The sequence below is a fragment of the Gossypium hirsutum genome, chromosome D07 (assembly GCF_007990345.1).
Source record: "Gossypium hirsutum isolate 1008001.06 chromosome D07, Gossypium_hirsutum_v2.1, whole genome shotgun sequence".
NCBI lineage: Eukaryota > Viridiplantae > Streptophyta > Magnoliopsida > Malvales > Malvaceae > Gossypium > Gossypium hirsutum.
The window spans coordinates 17,670,863-17,692,346 of NC_053443.1; positions in this window are offsets into that span (position 1 = coordinate 17,670,863).

Sequence of the window (21,484 nt, forward strand, 5' to 3'; positions counted from 1 at the left end):
GGTTTATAGTTTCTGTTCTAATCGCTTTTGGGATTCTTGTAGGTGAAGATTTTGTAATGATTACTACTCCAGTGAGTTGAGTGCTTTAGGACATCTTTGGGTAAGTGTTTGAATGTTTTAGTTTGGGGACTGGTTGTGCATTCTATTGCAAGGGCCGAATGCCTAATGTTTTGGGCCGAATGCTCGGTTTGAGTAAGGGTCGATTAAGTTGTGTTTTGTTTAGGTAGTCGTGTGCAAATCTAAAAGTGCTATGGTGGTGAGACATTTCAATAGCAAACTGATGTGTGAATCTAATCTTGAAAATCAGTGAACGGTGCGAAACCAAAAACCTTATTGTCGACGCCATACGAGCACGTTGGCCTATTTTTAATAAAATTTAGTTAGTGTCATGTTTGAAGTGTGCTTCGAGGTTTGTGATTTTATAGGTTTTGTTAGGTGATAGGTATGATATCTAATAAATGAAAACTGTTGTTCCGATGTGATTGCATAAATTCTGGAGGCATGCCTGCCTTGTAAAATGTGTTTCTGATATGTAAATCTGTGACCATCAGTAGCATGTTTCTGATTAGTTAAGTATATTCGAGCACGATTACTCCAAATACATCTGAATATATGCCATGTCACCTGTATTAATTTGCGTATGATTTTTTTTTCTGCGTGTTTAGTTTATGGGCTAAGTTGCACACTGAGCTTTATAGCTCACCCAATAATTATCTTCTCAGGTAATCAACGGACTTAGGAACGAGTGGCACATAGGAGCTCGGATTGGATTTTGGCTAAATAGAAAGACAGTTTATAATTTTAAACTTAATTTTGAACTTTTTGGATTGTTTAAATGTTTTGGACTTTAGTCATCAGTTTTTGGATTTTTCTATCAGATTATGGTTTCATTAAATTGCAAATTTCATGTTTTCACATACTGGGATCACAATTTTCAAACTAACAACTTTGAAATTTCCGCTGCAAAATTAAGTAACAAATTAAGTGCTTTTCTATAAAATAAATAAGTTCAATGCATATTTCTGAAAATTGCAAGAGATTTGTCAAAATTAATATTTTTGAAACACACACTTAGCTAGTTTTAAAATCTGAGGTTTTAAAATGAGTTAATGTAATTCCTCAAGATTCGGTCATAACGTCTTGGCCGGGTTTGGGGTGTTACATTAACACTCGATATTATATTTGCTCCCCTCATTTTTTATGTCAAATTTTGAAGAAAGATATTTTTTTTGTCTGAAGTACTAAATCATAATTAGTATTATAAATTAACATATCATAGTCACATAAACATATATTCACACAATCACCTTTAATAAGTTTTGTGCATACAAAAACTGTAATTTACTAGTGTTTGATCAAAGTTCTCATGTTACTATTTGGGTGCTTTATTTTAAGCCATAGAATAATTTGAGAAGTTTACACACTTTATATTCTTGACCTAAAATGGCATCACCTTCGAGTTGCTACATATAATTTTCTTCTTTTAAATCTCCCATGAAAAATGTTTTAACATCCATTTGATGTATAAAAAACAATTGTGTAAAACCTTGTGTTACCAGTCCAACTTTTAATAAAAACTCCAGGTTTAAGTTTCTTTGAAAAATCCATTTGCAACCAATGAGTTTTGGTCTACAAGATAAATAAATTAATTTCCAAGGTTTTTTTTTGTAAAATGAAATTATATTTGACTTTAATGGCTCTTTCTAAAAAAGAATTATAAGAAGAAATTATTTCAGAATAAGTTAATGAATCATTTTTCACAAAATATATAGAAAAAATAATTTCTAATAGACTTTCCAATTCTAGGTCTTATAGGCCATCTAAAGTCCTTATATTCAGAGTCATTTTTGTACAACAGGTGCATGAGAAACATAATCAATTTATAAATTATAGTATTTTGAACAAACACATAATTATTTATAACGAGAAACATATATGCAACACTTACTTCAACATAGTCAATGAATATGCAATCAAAATTCACATTCCATTTTTTAAGATCAAAAGACATAATTTTTAAACATCCCTACATTTTCATACATTTTAAGTTAGAAAATATCATCTTCAAAATATAAGGTGCCTTATCATTTTCATATAAAGAATCTAACATACACAAATAATATGAAAATAATTTTCAAGTATATTTGAATTAACAACCGCACAATTTATTATGTATTTTAATGCCTTAATTTTGTTTTAGTTATACAATAACTTGTATTCATAAATCACATTATTAACGTGCCATATAGATTATGATATTTTAAATTAAGCAAGTAGATAGGTTAATATTATCATTAATAATTTTTAAACCAAACAACAAATAGTATATGGTTACAAAAGTTCTTTCTCTCAAAAGTATATTTTAGTCATCATGACCTTGTCATGAGCGAAGAAAACATTCACTTGAACTTTTCTAATTATCCAACGAAAACTGAATTGGTTTAAAGATTAAGAATATGAAGCACCTCACTTAGGCAAAGGTTTTTCTAGATGAAAGTTTGAATAGAACATTCCCTTTTTCTAAGAATATGTGCAGTTTCATGAGTTTCTAAGATAGATATCCTCTTCTCCTTGTTCCATTTAAGAGTAGGACAAAAAAAATTTTAATTAGCACTAATGTGTTGAGTGGCACCACTGTCTATCCCCTACTCTTTCACATTAGTGAAAATATTGATTGGAGAAATGACTACACAATTATATCATTTGTCTCGACCAAATTGACATTTAACTTAATAGGATTATTATTTCTCCATTATTGTTTTCTACATAGAGTTATATAGTGGCGCAATTTGTCATCACTATTGGATGTTAGAATAGTGAGCATAGTTGATGGTTAAAGCAGTAGGTAGGTTCTTAGGAAAAAAATGTGGTGTACATAACACTCTCAAGTACCAACTTTTACTAGTCAGAACCATTCCTAGACATGCATTTTCACACTATCACACTTATTTCCTGTAAACAACTATGGATTTGTCACACAAAATAATTTCTTTTTTTTTCCTTCTTTTATTTAAACTTCATTTTAGACTTGTCACCATATATTCATTGTAAATCAAAATAAATTCAACTCATACATACATATATATACAAGCACGCAAATCAAAGTAAATAAATTGAATTTGTACAATCAAATCTGATAAATTGGTAAACAAAAAATTTTCATCATAGTTACAATTTAATATCTCATTATTAAAATCTTATTTTTTTCAACTTAAGATTTTGTCCAACCCATATTAAAGATAAATGTAATAGCCCATTTTTAGTGAAATCGGAACAGTGGTTTCTGGACCACAAATCTGAGTCTGAAAGAAAATGTATTTTAATATTATTTTATGATCTGCATTATGATTGAAATATTTCATGAAAATTTCGTAAATAAATTTTACTAATTTTATGTCTAATTCGATAAAAAGGACCAAATTGCATAAAATGTAAAAGTTGAGTTCTAGTAACTAAAAGTATCAAATAACTATGAAATTCAAAATTTGAGCTCCTTATATTGAAATTAGACCATTAAATGGAGTTTTTAGATAAGTATGATAATTCATCCATGGAAATTTAATTAAAGAAAAGGATGAAATTGGAAAGTAAAAGATGAAAAGATGATAAATTAATAAAATAAGAAAATATCATCATTTTCATCATCTTTCCCAAATTATTTACATGTATCCTTGCCCGTTTTTAATGATTTTTACATTTTCGAGATCGTAATAGCTTAATCTAGCTATCTCGAGGATTAATTTGTAAAGTTATCAAAGTACTAGGGTTTTTCCATGGATGAATATATATGAATTATGAAATTTATGGTAGAAAATGAAAGGTTGTTGATAGATAAACAAGTTTTGTAAATTGAATTTTGATGAAATTATGATTTAGAGACTAAAGTGAAAAGATATAAATTCATGAAAAAATTTTGATTTTTGTGAAACACATGGGCTGTAAATGTTATATGTAAAAATCGGTTAGGCTTGGAATAATGATTAAATTACATGAATTTCATTTTCCGAGCCTAGGGATGAAATTGTAATTAATTAGAAGTGTAGGGGAAAAATGGTAATTTTGCCTAAGATTTGAATTAGATGGAAATGAATGTGAATTTTATTAAATTGAGTTAAATTTACTCGTGTAGATTCGGATAGATCAAATACGAAGTCAGATCATGAAAACAGAAAAAGTATCGGATTAGTATATTTTGCATATACGAACGATTATTGAGGTAAGTTCGTGTAACTAAATTTGTATATTTATATGTTTGAATTGAATGAATTGTATGTATGTGATTGTATTATTGCCATGTATATGAAATTAATCACATGTCTGACAATGCCCGACAAATATTAAGTCTTGCTTGAATGAATGAAATTCGATTGGATATTGGGTTTTTGATTGGTTGTGATCTAGCATATGTTGTAGACACACCATAGCTCGAAAGAGCATCCCGTTATAAGCTCTCTCAAGCTTCCCATTATATGGTTCTTGAGAGCTTCCCGTTAATAGCTCTTCGAAGCATCCCGATCGGTCGTGATCTTGCATGTGTTGCAGACACACCGAAACTCTTATGAGCGTCCCGATATATGGCTGTTCATGGGCTTCCTGATTAAAGGCTTTTTGTGAGTTTTCTGATTAATGGCTCCCTAGAGCTTCCCGATATGACTCGTTTGAACTTCCCGATATAAAGGTATCCGGAGCTTCCAATTAATGACTCTTCGGAGCTACCCGTTATTGGCTCGCATGGGCTTCCTGATTATGGCTCTTATGAGCTTCCCATTATACAGCTCGGATAAGCTTCCTATTACGTGGCTTACATGAGCTTCCCATTATATGGCTTCAGGGAGAGTTTTTCGTTCATGTACCCGTATGAGTATTCCCGCAAATGAATTGATGAACTACAGATTTGTACACTTCGAGTGTACTACCCATGTATCCATCGATATTTAATGATCCGACGGGAAAAATCCTGATATGAGAAATACTTGAAATACAAAGATATGATATGTACATGTTCATAGATACTTGAAATGATAAATACATGTATGTGAAAATTGAATATTGATGAGGTCATACATGTTTCTTGATATTCATGTGAATTACTTGACTAACATGCTTGATGAGGATATGTTTTTAGGCAATTGACCAAACTACTTTGGATGCATGTTTATTTTCTTTCCTTAAATGTGAATTTAATTGGTAAGTTAAATTCCTGTTATACGAACTTACTAAGCATATACGCTTACTCTGTTTTGTTTTCCTCTATTCTATAGTAATTCGGAGGCTAGTTGGGTTGGAAGCTTGGCGAAGATATCATCACACTATCCATTGGCTCATCTCGGTATGTTTAATAAATTAACTTTGGTTATAATGGCATGTATAGGATAACTTGGCCAATGTTGGCATACACATGTTTTGGTTGTAATTAGCCATTGAAATGACTTGTAATGGTTATGTTTTGATATATATGGTATTATCATGTTTGAAGTATGAATTTGATTATGCATATATGCATTTGGTATCTAGGTAAGTATAAGTTTTGGAATGACATAATAATAAATTGTCTATTGGGGTGCCTAAGAGCACATTGGTTGTATGTGTAAAATGTCAAGTTTAAGACTTGGTTTTGGCTTGATTTAAATGTCTTGAATTGGTTGGTAAATGTGTTAAAATGTTGATGTAGGTGCAAGACAAGTTTAGGTAAGAAATAAGGCTTGGAAATGACCTTATTTTGTGCACACGGGTAGAGACACAGGCATGTGTTTTGACTGTGTGTTCCCTGCATCTTTAAAATTGCAAAACAGAATGCTCAGGTATTTTCATACGGGCAAAGACACTGGTGTGTGTCTTAGCTGTGTATGGCACATGGCTTGGCACACGGGCGTGTGACTTGGCCGTGTGGCCTCTGCACCTAATTAATGTAAATTAAAATGTTCACACGACCTAGCACATGGGCGTGTGGCTTGGCCGTATGACCCAAGTCAGTAGCCACTCTAATTTGGACACGAGCTAGGACACGACCGTGTGTCCTTACTTCGAATTCCCATATGGTCTGAGACACAGGCGTGTCTCTCGACTGTGTGAGGCACACGGCCTGGCCACACGGGCGTGTGTCCCCTGTACCTCAAATTTTTTTAAGATTTTGCGAAAAATTCTCTGAGTTCCCGATTTAGTCCCAACTCGATTCTGATGCGTATTTTGGGCCTCGAGGGCTCTTATAAGGGACTTTATAATTGAATTCTTATATGAATATTGTATGTTGTGAAATGTCTATTATCTGTTTTGTAATCTTTGGTAATACTTCGTAACTCTATTTTGGCGACGGATTGGGGTTAGGGGTGTTACAATAAAATTAATATTAACCAAGTTTAGGGTAGATTCAAATTAATACTATATTAAGAATTTTGTTTATCAAACTCCAATTTAGAGCCTACTAATGTTTCAATATTAATAATAAATGAATTCATGCAATTTTGTTTTTTGAAAATTAAATCAATTCTAGTCTTTCAGAAGTATTTATTTTCTACCTTTTTTTGTACATATTGTTGATGTGTGAAAATATCAAGCAATAGGAATATGAATATCATTGGGATATGTCTAGTAGGACAAAAGTAAAAGCAAGTACATGGTAGCTTCATGGAAACATTACATGACAATAATGACAACAACGAACATGAGCAGCAACAATGTGGGCAACATCCAAATACGGAATATTCATAAGATTGTTGTAAAAATTCATCAATTTAATAAACCAATAATACAAGTTGAATATGTTGAGGTGTGTTGGAGGCTGACCTTAAAGCTATCGTGCCATATAGTGTATCCCTTAAGATGTAACAAGCTCTTTTGTTATAAAATGGGAAATAAGAATCTAACAACAAATTGTAACAAAAGAATACTTACCAAATTTAAAAGAAGGAGAGAAGGAACAATGTGAGAATGATAGATTTTCTTGAGGTCTGTGAAAGTGACAATGAGCCATGGTATATATAGGAGTTTCACTAGCTAAAAATAAAAAAAGTAAGTGGATTGAATTAGCTAAAAATAGTTTGAGAATGGTTCAATAAATCTGGACTAAACTAAAAATAGATTCAATCAGTTGAGACTATTTTAGCTTGGTTAAATATAGGTGTTACAAGTTAAGAAGTTTACTTTTCTTGGACTCTAAAAATTCTAGTAAAAAATAATTCTAAAAAAAAAAATAACTCAGATGTACATTACACTAGCATTTTGGGCCCAATGCACAATTTCACCCTCTCAACTTAGTTCTTACTAGCCCAATGAAGTATAATGGCTTATAACCAAGTGTCCAAAGGTCTTTGTTTAGGAATGTGAGGTTTGATTCTTTTGAAATATCTCAAATTTTCCAACATTGCCTACTCACAAATGACATTTATATTTTGTACACTGTCAATTGAGTAACAAAACTGTGGAGTTATGCCTTGCTTTTTCGACATTTTCTCCCAATTGAACTCTATTTTAGTTTTCCACTTAAATTATGATTAGTGTAGGTTATTTTAGTATTATTTGACCTACAAGTTTAGCTTATAAATATGCCATTTTCCACCCTAGAAAAATAACCCACTACACATTTAGGTATTCATTTTTACAAGCTTTTAGAGAATTTTATGTTTACATTTTGAGGTTATTATTTTGGGTTTCGGGGTTTAGTTTTATCTCCATACTTTTTGCTATTTATTTTTGCTGTTTTAATGAAATTATCTTTGCTCGTGGGCTTTTATCCTCTTTGGAGGATTTTTTTCACGTAAAATATTTATGTTCGATCTTTTTATTTTTTTATTTTACTTGTTCGTTGCTTAACCAGATTTATCCCTAATAAACTAGTATCAGAGTTAGTTTGATTTTCGCAATCAACCTGTTCAATTATGGTTGCAACAAGGTTTGATATTGATAAGTTCAATAGCATCAAAAATTTCAATCTGTGGTAAGTTTGGATGACAACAATTTTGATTCAGGGCGGTCGTAAGAAGGTCCTTATAGAGAAGAAACTTGCAAACACAAATAAATCAAAATGGGATAGGTTAGATAAAAAGGCTCTATCCACGATTCAATTATGTCTAACAAATAATGTGTTGCAGGAGGTTTTGATGGAGAAAACGACATTCACCTTATGGGAAAGGTTAGAAACACTTTACACGACAAAGTCTCTGGCTAATCGATTAGTGATAAAATATTGGTTATACACGTTCCGCATGAACGAAGGTGAGAACCTTAGAGATCACATCAGTCAATTTATTACTCTTTTGAATGATTTAAATAATGTTGAGGCTCAGATTAATGATGAAGATCATACTATGCTATTATTGTGCTCTTTATCCCATTCATGCAAGTATTTCAGAGGACCCTGATTTATGGAACAGATAATATCTCATTCAAGGATGTGAAAGGTCAATTGTTGAGCAAACACAAACTCGACAATGAGATTGGTTCAAGTAACAAGTTAGATAGGCAAGCCTCAGTTTTGGTAGCATCAAGGAAGTGAGACAAGAGATGTCACTATTGTAATAAGTCAGGTCACATCAAGGAAGATTGTTACAAACTATGAAATAAAAGGGCTACTGAGAGCAATGAAGAAGATTTAGCTGGTGCTAATTTGACCAATGACAAGGGTGATGATTTATTTTTGGTGTCAACAAGTGAAAACTCCAAGCTTACATCCAAATGGATCCTAGATTCAGGGTGTTCTTTTTACATTTGTCCCAACAATAATTGATTTTTCACATACAGTTCAGTCGAAAGTGGAGTTGTGCACATGGGGAATGGTTCACCCAATAAGGTAATCAGTATTGGTACTGTTCAAATCAAGATACGTGATGAAACAATTAGGACACTGCCAGATGTCAGACATGTACCTGACTTAAAGAAAAATCACATCTCTTTGGGAATTTTGAACTTGAAGGGTTGTGGAATTAACAAATAGTCAAAAAAATATTAATGTATCTCGTGGAGCTCTCATTTTGATTAAAGGTAAAAATATTGACAATCTTTATATTCTGGAAGGATCAACGGTGACCGGTGAAACAAGATGTCCCTCGTTTGTTAAGCAGTCGAAGTCGACTCGTTTGAAGTAGAGACAACTTGGTCATAGGAGGGAAAAATGTATGACTGTTTCATATAAGAGAGGTTCTCTTTTGGATGATGGTTTTGAAAAGATAGGACATTACGTTCATGAAAATCAGACCCGGGTCAGTTTTTATTTGACAGTTCACAATTCAAAGACTAGAAGACTTCCAGCTTCTAAACACAACTTTGACTTAGTTAATATCCTGCATAGTTTGAGATAAAATCGTGGTGGGCTTTAGCAACAGAGGCATTGTGAAAATACAAGTCAAGATGGAGATTTGTGGAGTTATGTATACCGCCCTGATTTATTTAACTTTGTTTTTGCGAAATCTGTCATAATTAAATATCTGCTCCAGTGGTTAAGTGATGTGGGTGTGTGTTTGAGGTCTTGGGTTCAAGTCTCACTTTCGGAAAATATGTTATTTTTTACCCTAGTATTTTCCTTGGCGGGTTGGCTTATATTTTATTTCTAGTCAAACTATATTAGAATGAGCCTGTTGGTTTAGATGGTATGGTGTTAGCTTGCCTTGAGGTTTCATGTTCGAATCCCTATGTAAGCATGGGTGATAATTTTTTGTTTTGGTTGTCTGATAGCGGTTTGGTGAAGTTAAAATTCTAAGGTAGTTGGATGTGGATTGAGGTGTCAGATTTGGTAGGATTATTTTGGTTAGTGGGGAGTTGGGGAATTTAGTGAATTTTTTATTTTTAAATTTTATTTTGTTTTCCCTTCAATTTTTTCACACTATTTTGTTATTATCATTTCGTTTTAGATTTTTGGTATTCTTCGTGCGGTTTGGCAAGTGGGGTTTCACTTGTCTGTAGCTTTCAATTTTTGTAAGGCCATTTGGAATTATTCTTTTCATAATAGCGTAATGGTGTGTGGTGAGGGAATTTGATTTTCTGCGAACATGTTGTGTAGGAGAAGCCTGTGAAGTAGTGGGTTTCGCTGTAACGGCCTAAACTGTGTTAGTGGTGGTTTTTGTAGGTGGTAAGTTATGTGCGTTGTTTGGTTTAGTGTCGACAAATTTGTAAATTAATTGCTAAAACGATGTTTGGTATACTATTTTCAGGTTTCAGAGGTCTCGAGATTGCTTTCACATAAAAAACGAACCAAGTGTGTAATGAAAATGTGAAAAAATGTCGATCGGCGAAAGCTGAAAAACTAGCCTGTCGATGCCACATGGGCGTGTGCCTAGCCGTGTGGTAGGTCGTGTGCAACATACGACTGTGTGACAGGTGTATGTGGCTGTATGGATCGCACGGCTTGGGCTTATTTGGGTGTGTGGGCACATGAGCATGTGGGCCCATACGAGCATGCCATACGAGCGTGTTGGCCGTGGGTTAGGCCGTGTGGGCCACACAGGCAGGGCTAATTTGGGCGTGTAGGCCCAAAATTTAGAATTTTCCCCTAGAGTTGCACACGTCATTCCGATCGACTGTAGGCTTTCCATAGGGTCGGTAAAGGAGAAACAAACCCTAAAGCATGAAATCTGCTACTCTGTTAAATTGGTTTGAGTATGATGGAATATAATATGCATGATCTTATGTATAAACATGTGTAATATCTGTATATGAGCATGAAGGACATGTTAGTTTTGACATATCTATTATTCTGTTATTTGCATCTGTGTATGGGGTGGGATATGTATGTGGAGGAAGTATTCTGTAAGGCGACATTTCGCCAATGTACTGGCAGCATGGTTACAAGTTATTCTGAGAAGTGTTGTACGGACACTATGTGGTGTGTAGGGCTGGGTGGGTGTTTTATACTCCACATGGTGTGTTGGGATAGTCAGAGTTGGTGTGTAGAGGATGGGGTAGGACTTTGCATATTTGCATGATTCTGAGATAATCTGATTCTGTTAAGGACTTACGTCCATATCTGTTCTGTTATGTGAGAAATCTGAGTATATATGTATGTATGTTTCTGTTGAGTTACACACTGAGTTTTTGAAAACTCATATCTGTTTTTCTATTCTGTTCAGGTAATCTTCAAGCATAGGCGGGTTGGTGCGACGGAGGCTCAGTGGTGACCACTAGTCCGTGAACTATTTTTACTTAATAGTTTATTAAATTTTCTGGTTTTTCTTGAGAGTTGTGTAAATATGAGACTCTCTGGACTTTTGGTTTTCTTTTGATTTTGTTGTTGATTTTTGGGTTTGGATGTGTTTTGATTTTTGTCCCGTGACGTTTGACAAAGCAATTTATGAAAACAACGATTTTACGCAAACAAGCGCTTTTGATATCACAAACTCGATTTTTAAAATATAACTACTTTAAACTTCCGCTGTAAATTTTCGTTTTACTTAAAAGGACAAACAATTGGTGGTTCCATTAAAAAGTATAATAATATGTTTTCCTAAAATGTGGACTCTTTTAGCAATAAATTATATGAGGTTTTTAACATGATAAGATTGGATTCGAAACCATTCTTCATAACATACCCGGATTCGACCATAACGCCTAGGCTGGGTCTGGGGTGTTACATTATGCCTCGTATTTTTCGGCTTTTCTTCTCTCAGTTAAACTTTGTTTTTAGTTTCCCACTTAAACTCTGATTAGTGTAGGTTATTTTAGTATCATTTGACCTACAAATTTAACCTATAAATCCTTTTTTCACCCTAGAAAAATAACCCACTACATATTTAGGTATTAACTTTTACAAGCTTTTAGAGAATTTTGTGTTGACGTTTTGAGGGTTCTTATTTCAGGTTTCAAGGTTTAGTTTTATCTCCATCTTTTGTACTCTTCATTTTTTACATTTTACTGAAATTATCTTTGATTGTGGTTTTTTTATAATCTTCAAAAGGGTTTTTCCATGTAAAATATTTGTGCTTGATCTTTTCAATTTCTTTATTATTTTACTTGTTAATTGCTTAACCGGTTTATCCCCAACAAAAATGCTATAAGCGAGTTTAGAATGCAATTAAGTATCTATTTTATTGTTTTATTATTATTTTACTACATTTAAAGACACATGGTATCATCCTAAATTTTCTTATAAAGTTTTTTTTAATTATTTTAGTAGATAAAATAATAATCTTTAATTACATTGATGAATATTTGAAATATTTCCAGTGAAAAGTCTTAATTCTACAAGTAGGCTTTAATTCTTTAACATGTCTCATTTTTTTTAAACATTTACGCTACGTGTGGTAGAAATATTATTTATCACTATGTTTTAGAATATGGTTAGTAATAAATTAATTTCAATCGATAATTTTTAGTTACTCACATGACTTGTTTTGGGAAAAGAGAAGTAAAACTTTTTTGCTTATTTTGAAGAGGTCTTATTTTTTACAAGATTTTTTTACTCTTATCTTTCTGACTTTAAGACTAAATTTATACTAACTATTTATTATTTAATGTCTAACCATTATAATATATATAATAAATAAGTTACCTTGTAAAGACTAAACAAATTTTAATTTTCTCTTTGACATTTAATAAACAAAAAAGCGAAACAGTCGACTATTATTTGATGAATCAGATCATGGGTTTGGTTCATTGATTTTGAAACAGGAATTTTCTAGATTAGGTTAAACTTATAACAAAAAGTCATGGTTTAAGGGCTAATTACCCAATTTGTCAGCACAAATTCATTGAAGACACATGAATTATGGTCCTTTGTTTCTACCCACATTTAAAAAAGGAAAAGTCACATCTCTCCTACAAACATCTCACATTTCACAAAATGCCATTTGTATATACGATAACTCACAATTATGCTTATCTTGTACATAAATAAATATTTCAGGTTGTGAGATTTGGAATGGTATAACAAATTTTAGGTTGAAGTTAGAGCAATGTTTGAAGGTCTAAAGATAGTTTAGACACGTGGTTTTTGTTAGGTAGAAGTGGAGAGTGAATGCTCTTTTAGTCGATATCTTGCAAAATGGGTTAGCTAGAACTAACAATATTACTAAAATTAGGATGATTCATACATGTTGTTGACTGCATGACGAAGGAGGCTAGAAGTAATTTGGATCAATTGATTATTTTTGATAATCCACCTTTTTATGTGTGACAGATTTTAGAAGCGGACATGCATCATGCACTGTGTGTGGTAACTATTGTTAATTAAGTTAGATAGTCCTTAGCCTAAATTATTCTTTCTTATAAAAAAATAGATTTACATATTAACTTTGATTTATAAAATTAAAATTAATTATATGTATAAATTTTAATTTTGATTAAATTATATATATTTAATAAATTATATTTAATTATTTTTATATTAGATAAAAACAATTGTAAGTATATATAATAAGCACAGGTAAAATAATATCACGAACATAATCATAATAATAGTATGTTATAATGGTACCAAAATTAAATTACAAAATTAAAATTTTGATATTGAATTAAAATGTTTTCATCGTTTTAAAATTAATATTTTTATCACAAAATTTGAGGTGATAAGGTTAAATTATCTTATAAAATTTAATAAGGATTTACATACAATGAAAGGAGATTATTGGAAACAAGATCTGAAGACTTTGAAGCGAAATATTTGAACGTTTTTTATTCAATCAACCTTCTCTCTATATCTACAATTTAGGGGGGAATAAATATGTTTTGGTAGATGAACTATCAATTTAGATTATAATTGGATAGATTCTTCCCAGTTGGTTAACTATTAGTTCAATTTGATGTATAGTGTGCACCTATTAACTATTCATAATGATAATAGTTAATGACATTGAATGTTTTTTAATAGTCATGAAAATAAAACTATAAATGTTTGGATCAACACTGCTAGAATCTAGCTTCTAAAAATGATGAATAAACATTGACAATTGCGCTAGTTTCTAGCTTCTAAGAACCACGATTTTTCTTTATTTTTGCAATAAAAGTACGGGTTGTTCATGTAGAACAGCCAAGTACACGCAGCTCAAAATTAATATTTAATCATACCTCCCAGCACTCCGAAATAAAAAAAAATCAAATAAAAAACTTATTATTTGGTTGGTGTAAACAAAACTTATAGCATGAGTCTTTATATATATTTAAGGTCTCATTGTTTTTGTTTTTCTAAGTAATGTGGGATATAGTCTTTATATAGATTCATAATCGTTTTACCTTTTTGTTTCTAGGAGTGAGATTTCTTACCCTTTAAACTAACAAAACACAAAAGGCCAAACTTAGTTTTAAAAACTGTTAGTTGAGCCTTGAGCGTCCGAGATCCCCTATGTCTTTGGATTTGGAAAGAACAGCGAACAAGATTAGGAATCAAGATCATGGAGAAAATGATGACAATAAAATGGTGCTTGATGAATATTTTTCGAAAAGAGTGTCCTATAAGGAGATGATGATGAATAGAAGTGATTCAGAACGTGAGTCTGATAACAAAGATGATGATTTTCTAGATGATGGTGAGATCTCTATCCACGAGGATGATGTTGAAATTTGTTTGGAAGGAAAGTACATTGATATTTCTATAACACCCCAAACCCGACCTAGACGTTATGGCAGAATCCGGAAGTGTTACAAAAAACATTATAAAACTAACTTCCTTGTTATTTGCAAATCAACGTAACTGTAGTTACTTAGTAAGTGTGATTAGTTTGGAAAACTTATTGATATACTTATTTGATTTAAAATCGTTGTTCATTTACATCTTTCTATTAAATTGAATGTTTTGCAGCGGAGTTTCTTTAAAACCTTATATTTTGGTAAATCAAACTATTTCTAGAAAACCATTATTTAAGAAAAGTTTTCGTTTTTAGAAAAGAAAACCCGTTTTATCAGTTGTTACGCTTAGAAAACTAAAATAAAATCCAAAACCAAAAACAGTCCTAGAAAGTTCGGAGAGTCCCAAAATAACATAACTCTTTCAAAACCAGAAAAGTTAAAACTAATTTTAAAGGAAAGAAATTTTACGGAAATGTGGTCACCATTGAGCTTTCGTTGCACCGACCCACCTAAATCTGTGGGTTACTTGAACAAAACAAACAAATAGAGAGTGAGTTTTGAAACTCAGTGTGTAACGCGTATATAAACAGAAATTCAGATCCAGTCTCATGTAGAATAGATACAGATGTAAACCTTTTATAGAATCATAATTATATAGATACAAATATGCAGAATCCTACTTCTATCCTTTACACACCAACTCTAACCATCCCATCACACCACGTGGGGTATAAAACATCGACCTAACCCTACACACCGCATAGTGTCTATAAGACACTTTTCAGAATAATCGCAGCAGTGCTGCCAGTATATAGGCGAGATATCGCCTCACACAGAACACTTCCAACTCATAAAACAAATCCTGCCCCATAGCCAGATACAGAAAGAATATCAGATAAGAGAGATTAACAGATACCAGAGTTAACATATCATGCATGCTTGTATAACAGATATTACACATGCTTATACATAATAGAACATATTTTACATTCTGTATTCCATGATACTCATATAAATGTTATTTACGTCAATTTCAATCTAATAGATTAGCAGGTTTCATGCTTTAAGGCTTATATCACACATACTGACCCTACGGAAGGCTCAAAGTCGATCTAGATGACATGTACAACCCTAGGGAAAAATGTTGAAGTTTGGGTCCACATGCCCGTCTGGTTTGCCTATGTGGCCTACAAGACTTGGCACACGTCCCACACGCCCATGTGGCCCACACGGCTCAAAATGGCCTAGGCCGTGTGTCACACATGGCCTCACACACTCATTTCATATGGCCGTGTCTCTCACACGGCCTACCACACAACCAGGCACACGGTTGTGTGACGTTGACAGGTTCAATTTTTGGCTTTCGCCGATCGCCATTTGCTCTCATTTTTGTTACACTCCTGGTTTGGTTCTGATGCAAAAGTAACCCCAAGACCTAAAAATAGTATCCCAACAAATATTTAGTAATCGATTTACAAATTTCACAAAAATAACCTAAATAGCGTACGCAAACTTACCTCCAACGAACACAACCACACACACATATTAGGCCGTTGGAGCGAAATCCACTGCTTCACAACCTTCTCCTACACAATGCATTCACAAACGTTAAATTCCCTAACCACAACACCTTTACGCCATTTCAAAAGGAAAATTCCAAACCAAACGAACTTACAAAAACTAAAAACTAAAGGAAAACAAATCCCCCACTTGCCAAGACTAACGAAGAACAACTGGAAAATCCAAATCCCAACGATTAGAACGACCGATTTATGAACAACGTAGAAAGAAAAAGCAACAGAAATTTGCAGAGAAAAGGAAAAGGAAGAGGCGAAAAAAGTCAAAAAGAAATTTTTGGGAAAGGAATAAAATTAAAAAAATTAAAATTAAAACAAAGAAATATCCCAACTCCCCACTATCCCACTAACTAACAAATCCCCCTAAAACTAACCTACTAACTCTCATCCAAATACTACAGAGTATCAATTCCATCCAACTTCTACTACACAACCGGCACACACTCAAAGAAGCAAAAATTAACAATCTTCGCTCATACGGGGGTTTAAACACAAGACCCTAAGGCAAGTTAACATCTTACCACTTGAACCAGTAGGCTCATTCTAATGTGAGTTGACTGAAAATATAACATGAGCCTAACCATTAGGGATAAGGCTAGGAACAAAAATAGCAGAATTTTTAAAAGTGAGACTTGAACCTAAGACTTCAAACACACACACAAATCACTTATCCACTGAAACATATACTAATTTATGACAAAGTTCATAAAAATAGAGTTTGATAAATTAGGGCAATACAATTTCTTTCTCTGAATGTGTTCATGAGTTGATTGATCAAAACATGAAGAAAACATTGATTGTTTGCCTCTTTAGAAAACACAATCAGATACAAGGCTCTAGATAGCATAATTAAAAATCTTTGGAACCTGTCAGGTGACCATGAATTGGTTGATCTCGATAGCAACTATTTTTTGGTGAAGTTTGCTAGCAGAAAGATTACAAGAAAGTGTTGACAGGCAGCCCATGCATCATTCCTTATCATTGATACGGCACGCGTGGAAAACATAATTGTAGCTTGTCTAAGTTATGAATTTATCCTAGATCTCTAGAAGAACGTAACTAAAATGAGAAACAATGAAAACACATTAGTTATCATAAAGAAGAGTTAAATGGAATTAAAATAAAAGAAAGATGAACTGGCTGGTAAAAAGTCCAAAAGAGAATGAATTAGGGTTTTTTGGATGGAAAGAAACCGTCCTTGGACCTTAACAAAATGCCCCAACTAGACTTGGAAAAATAAAACACAAACATATTTGTTAGAAGTGATTTTAAAGACAAAAGCAAAGTGTTTTGTGCAAGAATGTTTTAAACAACAAGAAAATATTAAAAATCCTAATTTTGATGTGTTTCTTGATGGAACAAGATAGGGGAAAGTCTTTTTTGAAGAAAATTTAACCTAGAATGAAAATAAATAAAATCAACAAGTCAAAACAGCAAGAACTAACTTAAATAAGCAAAAAACGATAAATTAATGATAGAAAAGAGAAGATGATGTCCTAAGAAGGCTTGGAAAAATTAAGAACCCACAACTCCTTTCAGTGGCTCTAATTCCCCCTACAAGAAAAAGATCTTGGCAAGAAAAAGCTTGAAGATGATTCCCATAACCAGAAGGATTGTTAAAACAACTTCTAAAAGAAACTTAAGAGCAATTCTTCAAGAAAAACTTTAGGGACATTCAAATAATAAAATTGAGTTGATATATGTTTATAATAGGGTGATATAAGAGGGTTTAAATTGAATAATTGTATAGATTGAGAATTGGACCAAATTAGAATTAATTGGGGTAAAAAGGGAAATTTGTTGATTAGTCCTTAGAGAATTGATCGTTTGCTATTTTGACCAGGTAAGTTTATATGATATGTTAGTGTTAAATTGTTATTCATTTAGAATTATAATTGTAATTATGTTTAATTGAAATTTTGATTGTTTACAATTTAGTACAAAAAGGTGATATAACATATTAGATTGAATACGATGAATTACAAATTGAAATAATTAAGGAATTGACCTTAAATTGGACTAAAATAGGATATGTTATGTGATAAAGTAATGATTTAACGAAATGAGCTGAATTGATTCAATTTAGACCGGTTGATAGTGATAAAGACCGAATTGAATATATGTAAAAATATAATATAATGTTATAAGTTTGAAATTGAATCGATATTGTTATGTGATATGCTATCATATTGAGAATTGATGATTGGTTGATGCAATTGTGTAATGAAATTAAGAAACAGTTACCCTATTAACTGTTCGGGTAGAGTCAGATATAGTTGGCATGCTATAGGATAGAAAGGGTTCAGGGTTATACGACTACGTGTTGGGAAGTGTTAGACACACCCATTTTTCATGTATACCGACCAGTGCTGGGCACATCTATTTGTCGATTTTACTGACTTGCGTTGGGCGTAACTTACTATTTCAGATTTATTCGATAGGCACTGGGTGCCAAATTGGTGTGATTTGTTGGATCCATGTATCCATATGAGTTTGACTCAAGTTAATATGGACATGTATAATGTAATGTAATAAATGATATTTAGATTGAGCTGATATAATGATCGAATGATACAAATACATCTTGTGAATCAGTTATACAAGCCAAGAGGGCCAATATAAAAATGTGACAAATCGATGAATGTGAGTTAAAATTTGGATTATGAAACGAAGTAGTGATTGAAATTAAATTGACGTTTGGCTTATATTTGGTATAAAGATGAATTGATATGATATGGGAATGAAGTTCATATGGTTTAATATGGATGGTGGTGTACTAAATGTTAGATCTAATAGTTTGTATAACATAAATTTAGTCATTTAGTACATGACTGAAATATTAGTATGAATTGACTTGAGTAATGGTACATTGCCATAGATTGAATTTGAAAATGATATGTGATTATAAGATGTTATTGAAATGGTTAGTTGGTTAATTGAGGTTAGCTATAAGTTGATTGAAAATGGTTGAAATATGGTTATTTAAGCATGTTTTGAATGAGTTTTATAAAGGTTTTATGTGTACTTAAGTTATTTTTTGAAAAAGCTTTAGTTTGAGCATAAAAGTACTTTAAAACTTATGATTTTAGACATCTGGGTAAAAGTATCGATACTAGGGACCAAGGTATCCAAACTTGACCACATGAACAGTGTTTTGAAAAAGGTAGAATGTCAAAACCGTATCAATAATATTGATACCTATCATAAAATTATTGTTATTTATTCCTTTGTTATTGATACCTAGTTCCAAAGTTTTAAAATTTTTTAGATTGGTCCTTAATCATGCTCAAAACTGTTAAACTATGTTTGTATGCTCGATATAGTCTCTGTTTGGTCCATAACTTCTATTATGTATGTATTTAGAACAACTTGATGATTTAAATTGAATTGAATGTTATGATTTGCGTGTGAATGTTCCAAAACCTGAAGTAGCATCTTGAAACTCAGGTTTGGCGATCAGACCGGGTGAAGGGTGTTACCGTAGATGATAAGTTGGTATTTGTCCATAAAAAAGCAAGGAAAGTGAGCTGTACACAAAAATTTTGATTTGAATATTGACTTGGACATTTGGGGTGAAATTTTATTTATTAACTTTGAAAAGAAGTTACAATATCTGGATATTTCTCTACAAAGAAAACTCTAATTCTTCTCTTCGGCTTGGCTTCAATTTGAAGGTCATTTAGACTTGATATTGGAATGATGTGGCTTGCTTCAAAAGCTATTAAAACTTGATCTTGAAGTTGAGTTTGGCGAGATGTTTGCTTGAGAATTTGATTTGATTGGATTCAAGGGTCTTTTAGATTTGATCGTGAAACAATGATGTTCACTTCAAGGGTCATCAATACTTGATCTTGAAAATGGATTTTGACCTCCTCTTTTCAATTTATTTGGATTGAAAGGTCGCTTTCTTCAAAAAATGACTTTTGGCTTCGTCTCTTCAATTGAACTAGATTAGGTGGCTTTTTTTTTTAGAACGGGTTTGACATTTGTTAAAATTTCTTCAAATTCTTCAGTTTCTTCAGAGATTTCAAATGAGAATTTCTGGGCTTATCGAAATTGTGAATGTGTAGAATGGCTTGAGGTGACCGCCTTTTTGTAGTGCCAATTACTTGAATAAAAGAGAGTTCTTATATAATTTAACTTTTCTATTTGAGGGTTCTACAAGAAATGAATTTTTTATTTATTATTTATCTCTTATTAAATTAATTAATTAATTAGAGATAAAATAATCCTTAAATAATAAGATTTCTTTATAAAAGAGTTTTAAAAAGGTTTAATTTCTTGATTGATTTCTTTATTAATTAAATTTAATTAAACAATAATGACATATGATAAATTTAAGCTATTTATTAGAGTAGCTTTAGGCAAAAGGTTAACTTAGAGAAATCACTTTTTTATTTTAGTCTGAATACTTGAAGAATGCATAGAGAAGCCATGAGAGAAATTTTAGAGGTAACAACAGTGGAAGATCCGAAGTTTTATTTGGGGCTCTCATTGGTTTGGGTGGGAACAAGACAAATGCATTCCATAAGCTGGTTTATTGAGTTCACATGAGCATTTAGAGTTGGTCAAAATGCCTCTTGTCTCATGGAGATAAGGAAGTTTTCATAAAATCTATATTGCAATCATTGTCGAATTATGCAATGGGTGTTTTCCCTAAGCCTAACTCTATCACTAATGCCATTGTGAGTGTCATGCATATGTTCTGGTGGACTGGTGAGAACTGAAGGTAGGTCATACTAGCATGGGACACCATGCACAAACCAAATTTGATGGGGGACTTGGCTTCCAAGACATAAAATTTTTCAACTTGGCTTAACTTGGAAGAAATGTTTATAGATTGTTGAAAAACCGTGGTTTCATTTTTTTAGCATATTATTAATACACAATATTTTCTAGATAGAAGTCTCTTGAGGCTGAAATTGATGGATAAATTGTTGTTAATTTGGACAAGCCTGTACATTATGTCAAGGAGTTCAGAATTGAGGTTATTTTGGCAGATCAAGGATATGGTTGATTTTTGAATATAGAAGGAAAGGTAAGGGTTCTAATGACATTGCTAGGTTGACTTCATTTTATAATGGCACTTTCTCGAGGGGCTCAAGGGTATGGGCATTGATGTGCTTGAATGGAAGGGGTTGGAATGCGAGATTGTTGGACGCTTTTTACACAAAATGGAGCAAAAGCTATTTCATTAGAGTCTCTCGTTAATCCTAGCTCGAGAGATACATTGGTTTGGCATCCACTAAAACTGCACAAGTATGTAAATTATGTTTATAGTACCTAACATGAAAATTGAATTCGATTGAATGAGAATCCAATATCAACACACCTCTTTCAACACATCCATTTTAAGTTCTTCCTATAGTATGTATGATCCAACCGACAACTAAATCTAGTCCAATATATAAGAAATAGAA